This window comes from Rattus norvegicus, chromosome 1, assembly GCF_021556685.1.
Source record: "Rattus norvegicus strain SHRSP/BbbUtx chromosome 1, alternate assembly SHRSP_T2T, whole genome shotgun sequence".
Lineage (NCBI taxonomy): Eukaryota > Metazoa > Chordata > Mammalia > Rodentia > Muridae > Rattus > Rattus norvegicus.
In genome coordinates this window covers 142236609-142256307 of record NC_141534.1, presented here as the reverse complement: position 1 = coordinate 142256307, position 19699 = coordinate 142236609, and the positions used below count along the sequence as shown (strand labels likewise).

Below are 19699 nucleotides of genomic sequence, written 5' to 3'. Positions count from 1 at the left end.
TGAACCCTCCCCCAATAAAAGTTCATTGTTAAGAAAGAAAGAAAGAAAGAAAGAAAGAAAGAAAGAAAGAAAGAAAGAAAGAAAGAAAGAAGGGGTTGGGGATTTAGCTCAGCGGTAGAGCACTTGCCTAGCAAGGGCAAGGCCCTAGGTTCAATCCCCAGCTCCGGAAAAAAAAAAAAAGAAAGAAAGAAAGGAGGGAGGGAGGGAGGGAGGGAGGGAAGGAAGGAAGGAAGGAAGGAAGGAAGGAAGGAAGGAAGGAAGGAAGGCCAAAACCATACAGTGGAAAGAGGAAAACAAATCAACAAATGGCACTGGTCTAACTGAATGTCTACATGTAAAAGAATGCAAATAGATCCATATCTATCACCCTGCACAAAACTTGAGTCCAAGTGGACCAAAGACCTCACCATAAAAGCACTGGATACACTAACCCTAATAGAAGAGAAAATGGGAAACTGCTTTGAACACATTGGCCGAGGAGATAACTTCCTCAACAGAACACCAATAACTCAGGCACTAGAATTAGCAATAAATGGAACCTCATGAATCCAAAAAGTTTCTGTAAGTCAAAGGATACCATCAATAGGACAGCAAACTACAGAATGGAAAAAGATCTTCACCAACCCTACATCTAACAGAGGACTAACATACAAAATATATAAAGAGCTCAAGAGATTAGACATCAATGAACCAAATAGCCCAATTAAGAATGGGGTATAGAGCTAAACAGAATTCTTGGCAGAGGAACCTCTAATAGCTGGGAAGCACTTAAATGTTCAATGTACTTAGTCATCAAAGAAATGCAAATCAAATCAATATTCTCAGAAAATTGAAAATAGTTCTATCTGAAAACTCAGATATACCACTCCTGGGCATATGCCCAAAAGATGCTCCATCACACCATAAGGACACTTGCTCAATTATGTTCATAGCATCTTTATTCATAATAGCCAGAAACGAGAAACAACCCAGATGCCCCCCAACTGAAGAATGGATACAGAAAATATGGTTCATTTTCACAATGCAATATTACTCAACTATTAAAAACAAGGACATCATGAATTTTGCAGGCAAATGGTTAGAACTAGAAAATACCATCCTGAGTGAGGTAACGCCGACCCAGAAAGACAAATATGGTATGTACTCACTTACGAAGTGGATATTAGCCATAAAACACAGGATAACCATGCTACCATCCACAGACCCAAAGAAGCTAAGTAACAAGGGAGCCAAAGGGAGGATACTGGAATCTCACACAGAAGGAGAAATAAAATGGAAGTCAGAGGTGGAGGAAGGGAGGAAACTGGGTGGAAGAGGGGATATAGAGGGGCATGAGGGTGGGGAACAAGTGAGGAGAGAATGGAGGGCAGACAGGAGAGGGCTAGAAGAGAGAACAGAAATCAGTGCAGGGCTTGTCTGGGATGAGCGGCAGATCTGGGACTGGGAAGGCTCCCAGAAATCTTTGGGGGAGACCCTAACAGACATCTAGCAGCTGGGGATATGGAGACTGAAGTGGCCACCTCCTGTAGCCAGGCAGAATTTCCAGTGGAGGGAGGGGGACACCAATTCACTCACAAAAACCTTTGACCCAAAAAAATGTCCTGCCTACAAGAAGCAGAGAATGGTGAAGTAGAGAATGAGGGTATGGCCAACCAATGACTGGCCCAACATGAGACTACCCCATGGGAGAGAGCCAGCCACTGACACTATTAATGATACTCTACTATGCTGGCAGAGTAGCATAAAGGTCTTCTGAGAGGCTTCATCCAGCTGCTGATAGAAACAGAGGCAGAGACCCACAGCCAAACAATAGGTGGCGCTCGGGAGTTTTGTGGAAGAGGGGGGGGGGGAACAGGGGGAGTTGAGGGAGCCAGAGAGGTCAAGGTCCCAAGAATATCTACAAAGTAAACTAACCTGGGCCTATGGGAGCTCGCAGAGACAAAACTACCAACTAAAGAATATGCACGGGCTAGACCTAGGCCCCCTACACATGTGTAACAGATGTGCAGTTTGATCTTCACGTGGGTCCCCTAACAACTGTAGAAGGGGCTGTCTCTGACTCTGATGCCTGCCTTTGGATCCCCTATTCCTACCTGGGCTGCCTTGACTGGCTTGAGTGGAAGAGGATGTGCTTAGTCCTGCTGTGACTTCATGTGCCAAGGCAGGTTGGTACCCATAGGGGGCTTCCCCTTCTCCTCAGAGAAGGTGTACTGGAAGGAGCATGTGAAGGTGGGACCGGGAGGAAAGGATGGGAATCTGTGATTGGAATGAATGAATGAATGAATGAATGAATGAATGAATGAATGATGTTATGCTGATTCTGCCATTCCAGCTCAGGCAGCAAACAGGAAGTTTAAAATTTCAATATCTTGGCAGCTCGTTGGTCCGTGAACATAGGTAAAATGACCGAGTTAGCATCAGACTGTCCATCTAAATACAGATTTAAGTCCTCTTCTTACCAAGCATTGGGGTGGAATTCATAGTGAACTTCAAATTCAAAGGAGTAGGGGGAGAAAAAAAGAACAGCTCTACCAAGGCTTCTCCTGTCCCCTTTCTCCCTGGCAGAAGTAGATTAAAGGCAGTCGTAGGATATTTAGTTGTTAACCAAGGTTTCATGGGGTCAGATCCCATCAGTACAGAAGGGAGATTTGGCTTAATAAAAGCACTTGATTCGCCATCAATAGATGTCAGATAAAGTCTTGCAATCCTTGGATAGCAGAAGTTAAACTTAGGAGTTTGCTTAGGCTTTAAAGGCTCTTGGACAAATTATATCTTAAACTTCTGGTTAAGGGAACTAATTATAGGGCATAGTGCGAGGGTTAAGATGATATGAATAATTATAGGGTGAGTGTTCAGTTCTTTTTTACATTTTCTTGGAGGTTAACTATTTTGATGCTGTTAGTTGTTGGGAAACCAGTGAGTGAGTATCTTAGTTAGAGTTTCCATTGCTGTGAAGAAACACCATGACCAAGGCAACTCTTACCATAGACAATATTTAATTGAGTCTGGCTTACAATTTCAGGAATTTAGTCCATTATCATCATGGCAGGAAACATGGCAGCATGTAGACAGACATGGTGCTAGAGAAGGAGCTGAGAGTTCTACATCTTGATGGGACTGCAACCAGGATAGACTGTCTATGTCACACTGGGCAAACCTTGAGCATATATATTACCCCAAAGCCCTGCCCCTCCAATGCCACACTTCCTGCAACAAGGCCACACCTCCTCCAATAAGGCCACACCTCCTAATAGTACCACTTCCCATGGACCAAGGATATCCAAACCACCACAGTGAGATAGTGTAAATTCAGTGTATAGAGAGGAATAGGCTAAGTTAGACTTATTTAGCTATAGAAGTAGCCTGGATACTGCTATTGTTTCTTAGTATGTCAGTAATAATTATTCTTTTTGGAAACAAAAACAAAATGTCAATATGATGGGAATTTTATTTCATATTATAAAGGGATGAGACAGATACATACTGGCTAATTGTATGTCAACTTGATACAGTCTAGAGTCATCAGAGGAGGGAGACTCTCCATAAAACTGGGTTGTAGGCACACCTGAAGGGGATTTTCTTAATTAGTGACTCCTAGGGCATAGGTACCATAATGGGTGGTACCAAGCCTGGCCTGGCAGTCCTGAGTTCTAATAAATCAAGCTGATCAAGCTTTGAGGAGCAAGCCATTAGGCAGCACTCCTCCATGCCCTCTGCATCAGCTCCTGCTTGAGTTCCTGCCCTGACTTCCTTCAATGATGAACACTGCTGTGGAAGTGTAAGCCAGATAAACTCTTTCCTCCCCAACTTGCTTTGGTCATGGTGTCTTATCACTGCAATAGTGGCCCTGAAACAAGATATAAACTAATTGGTAGAAAGAAAGATAAATACCAAGGCTGTAAATAAAGTGTAAATGACTAAATTTGAGTGGTGTCATATTTGGGCAATATGGAAGAATAATGATTCAGGCAGAGATCAACCTCATGTACAGAGCAGGTTCATCCAGGACAGCCAGGGCTACAAGGACAAACCCTGTCTTTAAAAAAAATTATAGAAAAGAAAAACAAAAAAGGGGAGACAGTAAAGGAAAAGAAATAATTGGCTGCTACTTCTGTGGATTGTGGGTTTCATTTGTGAATAAGTAAAGGAATGATAGCTAGTGTATTTATTGCTAATCCAACTCATATCGAGAGATTGGAGCTGAATAGTGTAACTATGGAACTTGGAAAGAGTAAATAACAGATAATGGTAGCGGATTAGTTGGTATAGGAGAGATTTAAATCAACATGTTCGAGTATAAACCCGATGACCTTACTGGCATAGGATGAAGAGAAAAGGTCCCATGGAGATATTTTAATTCTTAAGTGTAGGTCCAACTCCTGTCATTCTAGAAATAAAAGGCTTAAACCTCTATAATTCACTCTATCAACATAACTTTTTACCAGACATATTTCTACAGGTATGAAAGAATAGTAGCTAAAATGTTGGAACTAAACTATGTCATATACAGGATGCCAAGGTTAATGGAAGAAAAATATTTTCAGAGTAAATGTATAGGTTGATCATATCAGAAGTGTAAGTACTGTTAGGTCTCCAACTGGGGACAAATGGCTACCTGAGGTCCCTATTGAACATATCAAAGCAGACCTGGTCACTATCAATCCCTACATACAGGTCCCTCTGGCTGGCATACCCTGCCCCCATCCTAAACTTTCCAGCCCTGGGCCTGGGCTGCCCTTCCCCCAGCTGTCCTTCCGTATATAAACCAGCCATTCTGCCTGTACCCGTCCTTTTTAGCCTTTTCTAACCCTTTACCTTCCTGGCCTTTTAGTCATCCGGTCTCCTGGTCTCTAGGCTCTCCCCTCCTCTCTCTCTTCACATGGCCCAGCTCAGGGTCATGTGCACTCTGGACTCTCCCAGATATCCCTGCCTCTGACTGTGCACTCCATTTTATCTACAATAAAACCTCACCTCCATGATACATAGGAACAGTCATGTTCTCTTTTTTATTTCTTTTTTTTTCCCATCCAGGTATGATACTCAACTTCATAGAAAGGGTCTGTTAAAAGCAGGGCTTTATTTATATTTATTTCTGGCTAAAGAGGGGAATGAGCATAGCAGAGGCATTGCTAAAAGAAACATGAAGCCATGGTTATTAAAACACAGCATGCCATTGACAATACGAACACTGCACCAAAAGTTAGCCCAACTACCAAACTTTACACATGTTTCAATGATAACTCTAGGGGCCGGAGAGATGGCTCAGCGAGCCCTGGCTGCTCTTCCAGAAGACCTGGGTTCAATTCCCAGCACCTACATGGCAGCTCACACCTGTGTAACTCCAGTTCCAGGGCTTCATACTCTCGCACATACATACATGCAGGCAAAACACAAACACGCATAAACCAAACATTAATTATATAATCATAATCATAATCTTTACATATCAAAGTTCTCAGCTCTCTGTTCCTCCCAGTTTGAGAGACCGCCACAGCCCATAGACAAGATGATGAAGGTCGGTGTGAACGGATTTGGCCATATTGGACACCTGGTGACCAGAGCTGCCTTCTCTGTATCTGGCAAAGTGGAGATTGTTGCCATCAATAACCCCTTCATTGACCTCAACTGCATGGTCCACATGTTCCAGTATGACTCTACCCATGGCAAATTCAACAGCACAGTCAAGGCTGAGAATGGGAAGCTTGTCACCAACGGAAAGCCCATCACCATTTTCCAGGAGCGAAATCCCCCTAACATCAAATGGGGTGACGCTAGTGCTGAGTATGTTGTGGAGTCAACTGGCATCTTCACCACCACGGAGAAGGCCAGGGCCCACTTGAAGGGTGGGGCCAAAAGAGTCATCATCTCCACCCCTTCGGCCATTACCCTCATGTTTGTGATAGATGTGAACCACAAGAAATATGACAACTTGCTCAAGATTGTCAGCAATGCATCCTGCACCACCAACTGCTTAGCCCCCCTGGCCAAGGTCATCTATAACAACTTTGGCATCGTGGAAGGGTTCATGACCACAGTCCAAGCTATCACTGCTATTCAGAAGACTGTGGATGGCCCCTCTGGAAAGCTGTGGCATGATGGCCGTGAGGCAGCCCAGAACATCATCCCTTCATCCACGGTGCTGCCAAGGCTGTGGGCAAGGTCATCCCAGAGCTGAACGGGAAGCTCCCTGGCATGGCCTTCTGTGTTCCTACCCCCAACGTATCTGTTGTGGATCTGACATGCCACCTGGAGAAACCTGCCAAGTATGATGACAGCAAGAAGGTGGTGAAGCAGGCGTCTGAGGGCCCACTAAAGGTCATCCTGGGTTACACTGAGGACCAGGTTGTCTCCTGAGACGTCAACAGCAGCTCCCACTCTTCCACCTTTGATGCCAGGGGCTGGCATTGCTCTCAATGACAACTTTTTAAAGCTCATTTCCTGGTGTGACAATGAATACGTCTACAGCAACAGGGTGGTGGACCTCATGGCCTACATGGTCTCCAAGGAGTAAGAAACCCTGGACCACCCATCCCACCCCAGCAAGGACACTGAGAGCAGGAGAGAGGCCCTCAGTTGCTAAGGAGTCCCCATCCCAACTCGGGCCCTAACACTGAGCATCTCCCTCACAATTTCCATCCCAGACCCCCATAATAACAGGAGGGGCCTAGGGAGCCCTCCTTACTCTCTTGAATACCATCAATAAAGTTCACTGCACCCAGAAAGAAAGAAAGAAAGAAAGAAAGAAAGAAAGAAAGAAAGAAAGAAAGAAAGAAAGAGAGAGAGAGAGGGAGCGAGGGAGGGAGGGAGGGAGGGAGGGAGGGAGGGAGAGAGAGAGAGAGAGAGAGAGAGAGAGAGAGAGAGAGAAAGAAAATCTATCTTCTGTCTACCCAAAGTATGTTTTAGCTTTAAAGATAGACACTGCCTTGGAATAAAAGGATAGACAAAGGTATTCCAATCAAATGGGACCAGGATGCAAGCAGGCATCTGTATTCCAATATCTGACAAAAATAGACTTCAAATTAAAATTAATCAGAAGAAACAAAGAGGGATATTCCATTCTAATCAAAGGAACAGTTATTCAAGAAGATATGACTATCTAAACTCAGGGGCACACAATTTCATTTTTTAAAAAAAAGTACTACCAGATTTAAAGACACAGATTAACAATCTTTTAATAGTAGGTGATTTTAATACCCCACCTTCTCCAGTAGACAGGTCATCTAGATGAAAACTAAACGGAAGAACATCAGAATTAGTTGACACCATTCAACAACTGGATTTCACAAATAGCTACAGAATACTCCACCCAAATATCAAACAATACACACTCTACCCAGCAGCACACCGAAGCTTTTCCAAAATAGATCACATCCTGGGATGCAAAACTAATCTTTACAGATTCAGAAAGATTGAAATGACTCCTTGTAACTTACCTGACCACACAGCAATAAAGCATGTTGACAGACAATAAAATTGTCAGCAATGAGTCAATCTCTAACAAATACAAAAACTCATGGAGAATGAACAATTCACTGCTGAGTGATGGACAGGTAAAAGAAGAAATAAAGAAAAAGGTGAAAAATTCTATGGAACTAAATGCAAATGAAAACATACCACAGGCAAACCTCTGGGACACACTGAGCACCATCCTGAGGGAAAGTTATAGGCATCTAGGTGTCTGCACTTTAAAAAAAAAATTAGGAAGAACAAAAAGAAATGACAAGTGATGTAACTAAGAATTTGAAAAAAAATAAGAACAAACCAAATGCAAACCCAGTAGAAGGCAAGAAATAACAAAAACAACAACAATAACTAGAGAAGGAATAGATGAACTAGAAACAAACAAACAAAAAAAAATCAATGAATCTAAGACCTGTTCTCTGAGAAGACAGAGAAGACAGACAGACCCTTGACCCAACCAACCAAAAGCAAGAAAGAGAGGACAGAATTAAGAGAATCAGAAGTGAAGAGGGAAACAATACAACAAACACTGAAGAAAACCAGAATATGACAGGGGGCTATTTTAAGACCTGTACTTCATTGAGCTGGAAAACCTAAAAGAAATGAATGAGGGAAGTCCCACACCCGCGGATCCCGGCCCGCAGCAGCTCTCTGCTCCCAGACCCGGTGAGAGAGAGACCCAACCGTCTGGTCAGGTGGGCACTCCTGAGGCTGCAGAGCAGAAGAGACCACCAACACTGCTCACCCCTGCCCACATCCCTGGCCCAAGAGGAAACTGTATAAGGCCTCTGGGCTCCCGTGGGGGAGGGCCCAGGAGCGGCAGGACTTCTGCGCCTGAGACACCGCCGGATCCTGAAAGAAACAGACCGGATAAACAGTTCTCTGCACCCAAATCCCGTGGGAGGGAGAGCTAAACCTTCAGAGAGGCAGACAAGCCTGGGAAACCAGAAGAGACTGCTCCCTGCACACACATCTCGGACGCCAGAGGAAAAAGCCAAAGACCATCTGGAACCCTGGTGCACTGAAGCTCCCGGAAGGGGCGGCACAGGTCTTCCTGGTTGCTGCCGCTGCAGAGAGCCCCTGGGCAGCACCCCACGAGCGAACCTGAGCCTCGGGACCACAGGTAAGACCAAATTTTCTGCTGCAAGAAAGCTGCCTGGTGAACTCAAGACACAGGCCCACAGGAACAGCTGAAGACCTGTAGAGAGGAAAAACTACACGCCCGAAAGCAGAACACACTGTCCCCATAACTGACGGAAAGAGAGGAAAACAGGTCTACAGCACTCCTGACACACAGGCTTATAGGTCAGTCTACCCACTGTCAGAAATAGCAGAACAAAGTAACACTAGAGATAATCTGATGGCGAGAGGCAAGCGCAGGAACCCAAGCAACAGAAACCAAGACTGCATGCCATCATCGGAGCCCAATTCTCCCACCAAAACAAACATGGAATATCCAAACACACCAGAAAAGCAAGATCTAGTTTCAAAATCATATTTGATCATGATGCTGGAGGACTTCAAGAAAGACATGAACACACTTAGGGAAACACAGGAAATCATTAATAAACAAGTAGAAGCCTACAAAGAGGAATGGCAAAAATCCCTGAAAGAATTCCAGGAAAACACAATCAAACAGATGAAGGAATTAAAAATGGAAATAGAAGCAATCAAGAAAGAACACATGGAAACAACCCTGGATATAGAAAACCAAAAGAAGAGACAAGGAGCTGTAGATACAAGCTTCACCAACAGAATACAAGAGATGGAAGAGAGAATCTCAGGAGCAGAAGATTCCATAGAAATCATTGACTCAACTGTCAAAGATAATGTAAAGCGGAAAAAGCTACTGGTCCAAAACATACAGGAAATCCAGGACTCAATGAGAAGATCAAACCTAAGGATAATAGGTATAGAAGAGAGTGAAGACTCCCAGCTCAAAGGACCAGTAAATATCTTCAACAAAATCATAGAAGAAAACTTCCCTAACCTAAAAAAAGAGATACCCATAGGCATACAAGAAGCCTACAGAACTCCAAATAGATTGGACCAGAAAAGAAACACCTCCCGTCACATAATTGTCAAAACACCAAACGCACAAAATAAAGAAAGAATATTAAAAGCAGTAAGGGAAAAAGGTCAAGTAACATATAAAGGGAGACCTATCAGAATCACACCAGACTTCTCGCCAGAAACTATGAAGGCCAGAAGATCCTGGACTGATGTCATACAGACCCTAAGAGAACACAAATGCCAGCCCAGGTTACTGTATCCAGCAAAACTCTCAATTAACATTGATGGAGAAACCAAGATATTCCATGACAAAACCAAATTTACACAATATCTTTCTACAAATCCAGCACTACAAAGGATAATAAAGGGTAAAGCCCAACATAAGGAGGCAAGCTATACCCTAGAAGAAGCAAGAAACTAATCGTCTTGGCAACAAAACAAAGAGAATGAAAGCACACAAACATAACCTTACATCCAAATATGAATATAACGGGAAGCAATAATCACTATTCCTTAATATCTCTCAATATCAATGGCCTCAACTCCCCAATAAAAAGACATAGATTAACAAACTGGATACGCAACGAGGACCCTGCATTCTGCTGCCTACAGGAAACACACCTCAGAGACAAAGACAGACACTACCTCAGAGTGAAAGGCTGGAAAACAACTTTCCAAGCAAATGGTCAGAAGAAGCAAGCTGGAGTAGCCATTCTAATATCAAATAAAATCAATTTCCAACTAAAAGTCATCAAAAAAGATAAGGAAGGACACTTCATATTCATCAAAGGAAAGATCCACCAAGATGAACTCTCAATCCTAAATATCTATGCCCCAAATACAAGGGCACCTACATACGTAAAAGAAACCTTACTAAAGCTCAAAACACACATTGCACCTCACACAATAATAGTGGGAGATTTTAACACCCCACTCTCATCAATGGACAGATCATGGAAACAGAAATTAAACAGTGATGTCGACAGACTAAGAGAAGTCATGAGCCAAATGGACTTAACGGATATTTATAGAACATTCTATCCTAAAGCAAAAGGATATACCTTCTTCTCAGCTCCTCATGGTACTTTCTCCAAAATTGACCATATAATTGGTCAAAAAACGGGCCTCAACAGGTACAAAAAGATAGAAATAATCCCATGCGTGCTATCAGACCACCACGGCCTAAAACTGGTCTTCAATAACAATAAGGGAAGAATGCCCACATATACGTGGAAATTGAACAATGCTCTACTCAATGATAACCTGGTCAAGGAAGAAATAAAGAAAGAAATTAAAAACTTTTTAGAATTTAATGAAAATGAGGATACAACATACTCAAACTTATGGGACACAATGAAAGCTGTGCTAAGAGGAAAACTCATAGCGCTGAGTGCCTGCAGAAAGAAACAGGAAAGAGCATATGTCAGCAGCTTGACAGCACACCTAAAAGCTCTAGAACAAAAAGAAACAAATACACCCAGGAGGAGTAGAAGGCAGGAAATAATCAAACTCAGAGCTGAAATCAACCAAGTAGAAACAAAAAGGGCCATAGAAAGAATCAACAGGACCAAAAGTTGGTTCTTTGAGAAAATCAACAAGATAGATAAACCCTTAGCCAGACTAACGAGAGGACACAGAGAGTGTGTCCAAATTAACAAAATCAGAAATGAAAAGGGAGACATAACTACAGATTCAGAGGAAATTCAAAAAATCATCAGATCTTACTATAAAAACCTATATTCAACAAAATTTGAAAATCTTCAGGAAATGGACAATTTCCTAGACAGATACCAGGTATCAAAGTTAAATCAGGAACAGATAAACCAGTTAAACAACCCCATAACTCCTAAGGAAATAGAAGCAGTCATTAAAGGTCTCCCAACCAAAAAGAGCCCAGGTCCAGATGGGTTTAGTGCAGAATTCTATCAAACCTTCATAGAAGACCTCATACCAATATTATCCAAACTATTCCACAAAATTGAAACAGATGGAGCCCTACCAAATTCCTTCTACGAAGCTACAATTACTCTTATACCTAAACCACACAAAGACACAACAAAGAAAGAGAACTTCAGACCAATTTCCCTTATGAATATCGACGCAAAAATACTCAATAAAATTCTGGCAAACCGAATTCAAGAGCACATCAAAACAATCATCCACCATGATCAAGTAGGCTTCATCCCAGGCATGCAGGGATGGTTTAATATACGGAAAACCATCAACGTGATCCATTATATAAACAAACTGAAAGAACAGAACCACATGATCATTTCATTAGATGCTGAGAAAGCATTTGACAAAATTCAACACCCCTTCATGATAAAAGTCCTGGAAAGAATAGGAATTCAAGGCCCATACCTAAACATAGTAAAAGCCATATACAGCAAACCAGTTGCTAACATTAAACTAAATGGAGAGAAACTTGAAGCAATCCCACTAAAATCAGGGACTAGACAAGGCTGCCCACTCTCTCCCTACTTATTCAATATAGTTCTTGAAGTTCTAGCCAGAGCAATCAGACAACAAAAGGAGATCAAAGGGATACAGATCGGAAAAGAAGAGGTCAAAATATCACTATTTGCAGATGATATGATAGTATATTTAAGTGATCCCAAAAGTTCCACCAGAGAACTACTAAAGCTGATAAACAACTTCAGCAAAGTGGCTGGGTATAAAATTAACTCAAATAAATCAGTTGCCTTCCTCTATACAAAAGAGAAACAAGCCGAGAAAGAAATTAGGGAAACGACACCCTTCATAATAGACCCAAATAATATAAAGTACCTCGGTGTGACTTTAACCAAGCAAGTAAAAGATCTGTACAATAAGAACTTCAAGACACTGAAGAAAGAAATTGAAGAAGACCTCAGAAGATGGAAAGATCTCCCATGCTCATGGATTGGCAGGATTAATATAGTAAAAATGGCCATTTTACCAAAAGCGATCTACAGATTCAATGCAATCCCCATCAAAATACCAATCCAATTCTTCAAAGAGTTAGACAGAACAATCTGCAAATTCATCTGGAATAACAAAAAACCCAGGATAGCTAAAACTATCCTCAACAATAAAAGGACTTCAGGGGGAATCACTATCCCTGAACTCAAGCAGTATTACAGAGCAATAGTGATAAAAACTGCATGGTATTGGTACAGAGACAGACAGATAGACCAATGGAATAGAATTGAAGACCCAGAAATGAACCCACACACCTATGGTCACTTGATTTTTGACAAAGGAGCCAAAACCATCCATTGGAAAAAAGATAGCATTTTCAGCAAATGGTGCTGGTTCAACTGGAGGGCAACATGTAGAAGAATGCAGATCGATCCATGCTTATCACCCTGTACAAAGCTTAAGTCCAAGTGGATCAAGGACCTCCACATCAAACCAGACACACTCAAACTAATAGAAGAAAAACTAGGGAAGCATCTGGAACACATGGGCACTGGAAAAAATTTCCTGAACAAAACACCAATGGCTTATGCTCTAAGATCAAGAATTGACAAATGGGATCTCATAAAACTGCAAAGCTTCTGTAAGGCAAAGGACACTGTGGTTAGGACAAAACGGCAACCAACAGATTGGGAAAAGATCTTTACCAACCCTACAACAGATAGAGGCCTTATATCCAAAATATACAAAGAACTCAAGAAGTTAGACCGCAGGGAAACAAATAACCCTATTAAAAAATGGGGTTCAGAGCTAAACAAAGAATTCACAGCTGAGGAATGCCGAATGGCTGAGAAACACCTAAAGAAATGTTCAAAATCTTTAGTCATAAGGGAAATGCAAATCAAAACAACCCTGAGATTTCACCTCACACCAGTGCGATTGGCTAAGATCAAAAACTCAGGTGACAGCAGATGCTGGCGAGGATGTGGAGAAAGAGGAACACTCCTCCATTGTTGGTGGGATTGCAGACTGGTAAAACCATTCTGGAAATCAGTCTGGAGGTTCCTCAGAAAATTGGACATTGAACTGCCTGAGGATCCAGCTATACCTCTCTTGGGCATATACCCAAAAGATGCCTCAACATATAAGAGAGACACGTGCTCCACTATGTTCATTGCAGCCTTATTTATAATAGCCAGAAAATGGAAAGAACCCAGATGCCCTTCAACAGAGGAATGGATACAGAAAATGTGGTACATCTACACAATGGAATATTACTCAGCTATCAAAAACAACGAGTTTATGAAATTCGTAGGCAAATGGTTGGAACTGGAAAATATCATCCTGAGTGAACTAACCCAATCACAGAAAGACATACATGGTATGCACTCATTGATAAGTGGCTATTAGCCCAAATGCTTGAATTACCCTAGATCCCTAGAACAAACGAAACTCAAGACGGATGATCAAAATGTGAATGCTTCACTCCTTCTTTAAATGAGGAAAAAGAATACCCTTGGCAGGGAAGGGAGAGGCAAAGATTAAAACAGAGACTGAAGGAACACCCATTCAGAGCCTGTCCCACATTTGGCCCATACATATACAGCCACCCAATTGGACTAGATGGATGAAGCAAAGAAGTGCAGACCGACAGGAGCCGGATGTAGATCGCTCCTAAGAGACACAGCCAGAATACAGCAAATACAGAGGCGAATGCCAGCAGCAAACCACTGAACTGAGAATAGGTCCCCTATTGAAGGAATCAGAGAAAGAACTGGAAGAGCTTGAAGGGGCTCGAGACCCCAAAAGTACAACAATGCCAAGCAACCAGAGCCTCCAGGGACTAAGCCACTACCTAAAGACTATACATGGACTGTCCCTGGACTCTGACCCCATAGGTAGCAATGAATATACTAGTAAGAGCACCAGTGGAAGGGGAAGCCCTAGGTCCTGCTAAGACTGAACCCCCAGTGAACTAGTCTATGGGGGGAGGGCGGCAATGGTGGGAGGGTTGGGAGGGGAACACCCATAAGGAAGGGGAGGGGGGAGGGGGATGTTTGCCCGGAAACCGGGAAAGGGAATAACACTCGAAATGTATATAAGAAATACTCAAGTTAATAAAAAAAAAAAAAAAAAAAGAAAAAAAAAATATCAGATAAAAAAAAAAAAAAGAAAAAGAAATGAATGAATTTCTAGATTCAGCCAGACCACCAAGATTAAACCAAGATGTCAACAACCTAAACAGACCCATAACAAAGGAAGAGGTTATTTTTTTTAATTTTGTAATTATATTTATGTACAGAAAACTTAAGTGTACATTTAACCCAGCTTAGTGGCGAGTTCTTTAGCCTTTGCCTTTTCCAGTTTGGCAATGCAAGCCACAGACTTAGGACCCAGGACGTTGCCTCCCCAGTGGCGGTGGATCTCGTCATATCGGTCATTATAATTGGTCCTAATAGCTTCCACCAGCTTAGCCAGAGAGAGCATCCTTGTCTTCTGAGTTAACCTGTGTGACGGCAACAGCGGTGCATGTCTTTCTGTGGACCAGGCACCCCAGCCTGGCCTTTCCCTTGATGATGCAGTAGAGTACCCCCATCTTTTGACAAAGGGCAGGCAGGAAAACCACCAGCTCAATGGGGTCTATGTCATGGGCAATCACCACCAGCTGAGCCTTCTTGTTCTCCACCAAGGTGGTGACTGTATTGACCCCTGCTCGGAGGACAGGTGGTCTCTTAATTGGGACTTCCCCCTTGCCAGCAGCTTTCTTCTCAGCGCAGGCCAGCAGCCTTTCCTTTTTCTCCTGCTTTGTCTCTGGCCTGTACTTGTGGGCAAGCTTAGCAGCTGAGTCACTGTTTGCCTGTCCAGAGCCTGGGTGAACTGGTTGATGGCAGGAGGTACTTTGAGCCGCTTATAGAGGATGGCTCTTTGCCGCTGCAGCCTGATGTAGCTGGGCCATTTGACGAAGCGCGTGAGATCTCTTTTGGGCTGGATGTCCTGCCCAGTGCTGAAGTTCTTAGGCCTTTTCTCAAACAAAGGACTGACCACCTTTTTGGCCTCTTGTTTCTTGACCACGGTGGGGACCGGGACCACCTTCTTTCCCTTGGCCTTCTTTCCTTTGGGCATCTTGCTCGACTGGAGGAGAGAGAAAGCAGAAGAGGTTCTTATAGTGGTAAAAATCCTTCCAAGCTTTAAACACACAAACAAATTTGCCAGGCTCAGAGGAGTCATAACAGAATTCTGCCAGGGTTAGAACCCTAACCCTAACCCTAACCCTAACCCCAACCCCAACCCTAACCCTAACCCTAACCCCAACCCTAACCCTAACCCTAACCCTGCCAGGTATTTTTTAAAAAGCTACAGTCAGTTCTTATTCAAAAAAAATTAAAAAGAAGAATAGGAGGAGGAAGAGAAGAAAAAAGGAAGAAAGAAGGGGAAGAAGATGAAGAAGGAGGAAGAGGAGGAGAGGAAGAAGAAGAGGAGGAGGAGGAGGAGGAGGAGGAGGAAGAAGAAGAAGAAGAAGAAGAAGAAGAAGAAGAAGAAGAAGAAGAAGAAGAAGAAGAAGAAGAAGAAGAAGAAGAAGAAGAAGAAGAAGAAGAAGAAGAAGAAAGGAAAGAGAGAGGGGAGAGGGAGAGAGAGAAAGAGAAGGAGCCCTCCCAAGCATCTACTACCCAAACCAGGTAAAGATAGAACATCAAAAGGGAAAGAAAACTACAGGTCAGTATACCAGTGAACACAGACTGTCCCAAAATTAAGTGGAGTGTGGCTAAGACACCCAATGTCAATCTCATGGAGTCTGTGGTTCAAACTTCTAAGGGTGCTCTGTGAGATGTCGGGCTGTGGCTACACAAACAAGACATGTTACAGGACTGCTTGTTTATAAGGTGGGATTTTAATGGTTATAATTTTAAATGTTTCTCTGTCTCCATCTGAAGAGGCCAGGGAACTGGATACTCTGTGTTGCTGCATGAAACCACAGGACACAGCCATCAGGTTTCTCCATCTGCCCAGATAATGTTGAGTCTCTTTGCTCAAGAGACAGAGGGTCAAGAACAAGCTGCTCTACTGTCTGAAAACCAGGGAAGCCCTGGTAAGACAGTCTCAGTCTGTGATGAAATGTGCACCCCTTCCAACTGCAACTGTGTTTTCAGTCTGACTCTTAACTAAACCAGGAAACGAGTGCGGTGAAAGAATGCTGACACTTGCTTCTCTAGACAGTAGGTACTGACTCAGACTGCAGGGGCTGAAGAGCTGTTTCTGCAGGTTAAGTGCTACAAGTTTGCCTCTTCAAGCATGAAACAGGCAATTTTTCTTATCTTTATTTTTTCTTTTATGAGATAATATTTTGCAAGTATCCCCTGCCTTTTCTCATGGTAACCTTCTTCTGTTTCTTCAGTCCTGGAAGTATAAGACTGGGCCATCTTGCATGGTTCAAAGATGTGTAATTGTTTTAAGTAAGTCCTTTTAGTATACTACAACATCTCTTCGTGTTTAACTATTTTAATCACATTTTACTAAGAACAAGAAATTTCTCTCATGAAAGTTCATTATAATTATCAAAAACAGGAAGCTGGGCAGGGGGAACCACTCTGTTAGCAAATGCTTGCCTTGTGAGCATGAGCACCGGAATTTATGCCTCAGAACCAGGAAAAGTCGGCATGGTGGTGATGCCAATAATCCCTTTGCAGGGACAGTGGATCCCTGGGGTTCACGGACCAGCCATAATTAGCTGAATTAGTGAGCTCCAGTCAACTGAGAGATCCTGTCTTAAAAAGTAAGGGCGAGAGCTCCTGAGGAATGACACTGACCTCTGGCCTCCACCCACACGAACACAAAAGAGCAATGCCCTACATCAAGCCTCCGATATTAGACAGTTCTGGATTGACCTCCAGGGGGCAGCAGCGCCTCGCTCCTGACTCCCGCCTTCCTTGGGCGTGGCTCCACTTAGTGCCCCAGGCTCTGCAGACAGCTGGAGCAGCTTTCAACAAACTGCACTTTCCTGGGGATGGCAGCTGTGCTCCCAGCTGCTTCCACTGCTGTGGTTAATCTTTTCCGTCTCTGCCACCTCAGATCAGACATGCCTTTCTACCTCAGCCACGGGTCCTCACAGAGCCCATGGGCTGTCTGAAAATCTTGCTCCATTCTCTGTGAATCCTGATGTTCATTGCATTAAAAGTTACAACTGACCTCTTTATGTAATTTTAAGCGTGTGAAGGGGGAGCAAATGCGTTTTATATTCCTCTGAACCATCATAGTCGCTGCTAGACAGCCTCCTCCCCTCAGACGGCAGATAACAGGAAGGGCATCCGTGTTTTTGCTGATGATGGGGGCAGGACAAGTGATAGGAATGTGGAACCAGGGTCTGCTCCATACCTAGGAGTTTCTGCACATACCCATTCGTTCCTCAGCCCTTCTGTTAAGACCCACTTTCCAAGGTTGGCTTCCGTGTATCTTAGAGCTCATGGGAGTTAACCTGTGTCTCCTTGCTCTTTGTCCAGGAGGTGTGAACAGCCCGTTCTGTCCCTGGAGCCTTTCAGACCTGAAGGACTCAGGAGAGGCAACTGGAGAAGCACTGGCAGCTGTCATGTGGCTCAACTACTTGGAAGGCAGAGGTGGGAGGAGCCTTGAGCCCAGGGGAGTAAGGCCAGCCTGTGTGGCACAGATGGATCCCACCTCACAAACAAAGGAGAAACTAAGCACAGAGTCGCAGGCAGTTAAGGGTAGAAAGACCCAAAACCTGATCTGTTGCTACCCTTTAGGAAACCTCAGGCCTTGGGGATAACCAGGTTGCTGGGGGTCTCAGTACAAACACAGCACAACTCTAAGATGGGCAGATGGAGATTTTTCTGTGTCACTAATGGTGATGTGTGATGTCCTGAGGGTCCCTATGGCTCTTCAACCTTGGCTGGGGAAGCCAGGTGATTATTCCTTATGCAGGAGTCTGATGTAACGAGCAGCTCCTTACACAGTTACCTTATCCTTCTGCAGGACTCTGGTCCACTGTTCAGGGCTCCTAGGCTGGCCCTGCCCCCTCATCACTATGGAGCCTCACCCCTTTCAAGCTACATGGTTACATAAGACTGACCCTTCGTAGGGTTGGGGATTTAGCTCAGTGGTAGAGCGCTTGCCTAGGAAGCGCAAGGCCCTGGGTTCAGTCCCCAGCTCCAAGAAAAAAAAAAAAAAAAGACTGACCCTTCCCAGGTCCTTTACCCATAAAGTCCCAGGATAGCTCTGCTTTTCCCAGTCCCTTACCATTCCCTCCCTGCATGTTGCTCCCAAGTGTCTGGGACAAAGGGTTAGTGACCTAAAAGCCTCAGGTGGACTGAGACACTCTGGGCAGTTAAGCTGACTCACTGATAACGCCTGTTGGCTGTCAGGGACCAGGATGCTTCCCTCTGTTGGTACCCACGACTGTGAGGCTGCAGGGGAACTGACCAGGGATGAAATCTTTGTCCCTTTTATGCCATATACAACCCCAAGGCCCCAGAACCATGTACAGTCCCTACTTCCTCAGAGAGATGATGGCCCTTCAGTTATCCTGATTAAAGAATAATTCTGGCTCTGGGGTAGGGGGCCTGTTACCTGGGCCCCATCCCAGACCCATTAAAGCAGAGGAACTGAGGCAGGGGACTTCAGCCTTAATGCTCTGAAAACCTCCTAGGTTGACTCTGATGTGCAATCAGAGTGAGAACCTCTATGTTAAACTCTGAAAGGACAAATGCATTGGAATCCTGAGCTGTCTGGAGGCTGCACTTGGTGACTGTGTTTTACTGATTTTCTGTAGTTATCCAGACTGTGGATCATCTGGTGTTTCTGATGGTATAAATCACAGCAGGTCTGTGTCATTCTTTGATTTGAACACTAGTTTCATAAGTGGTTGAAGACCATCCTACCTGTCATTTCCCCTTCCTTTGTGACAGTGACACCAATCTACAGTTCATGAGACTCATGAAGAGCAGAGAATGTGTGTGAATGTGTGCGTGTGCGTGTGTGTATCTGTGTGTGTGTGAGCATGTGCGTGTGTGTTCAAGTATACACATGGAGGCAAAAGTCAAGATTATATATTTCTTTCACTTACTCTCAACCATAGGTCTCTTAAGACAGGGTCTTTCATTGAAAAAAAAAAACAAAAACAAAAATAAAAAACAATCATTTCCTAATCTGGTGGCCAGCAAGCCCCCAGCACCAGCTGGTCTTATCTCTGGGTTGGGGCTACAGATGTGCCATTTTATGGGGCCTCTCCTAGCTGCAGGGGATCACACCCTTACTTTACCCATTAGTGATGCTGTAGACTCAGTACCAAGGGGGGAGCCGCCTTCTTAGACAGACA

At 43.7% G+C, this 19699-nt stretch overlaps 2 pseudogenes; one reads left to right on the top strand and one right to left on the bottom strand.

The window, feature by feature from the left end:
* Positions 1-5509: 5509 nt before the first annotated feature.
* Positions 5510-6511, top strand: Gapdh-ps69 (Glyceraldehyde-3-phosphate dehydrogenase, pseudogene 69; annotated as a pseudogene).
* An 8119-nt stretch (positions 6512-14630) lies between these two features.
* Positions 14631-15523, bottom strand: LOC108349849 (60S ribosomal protein L7a pseudogene; annotated as a pseudogene).
* Between the last annotated feature and the right edge of the window lie 4176 nt (positions 15524-19699).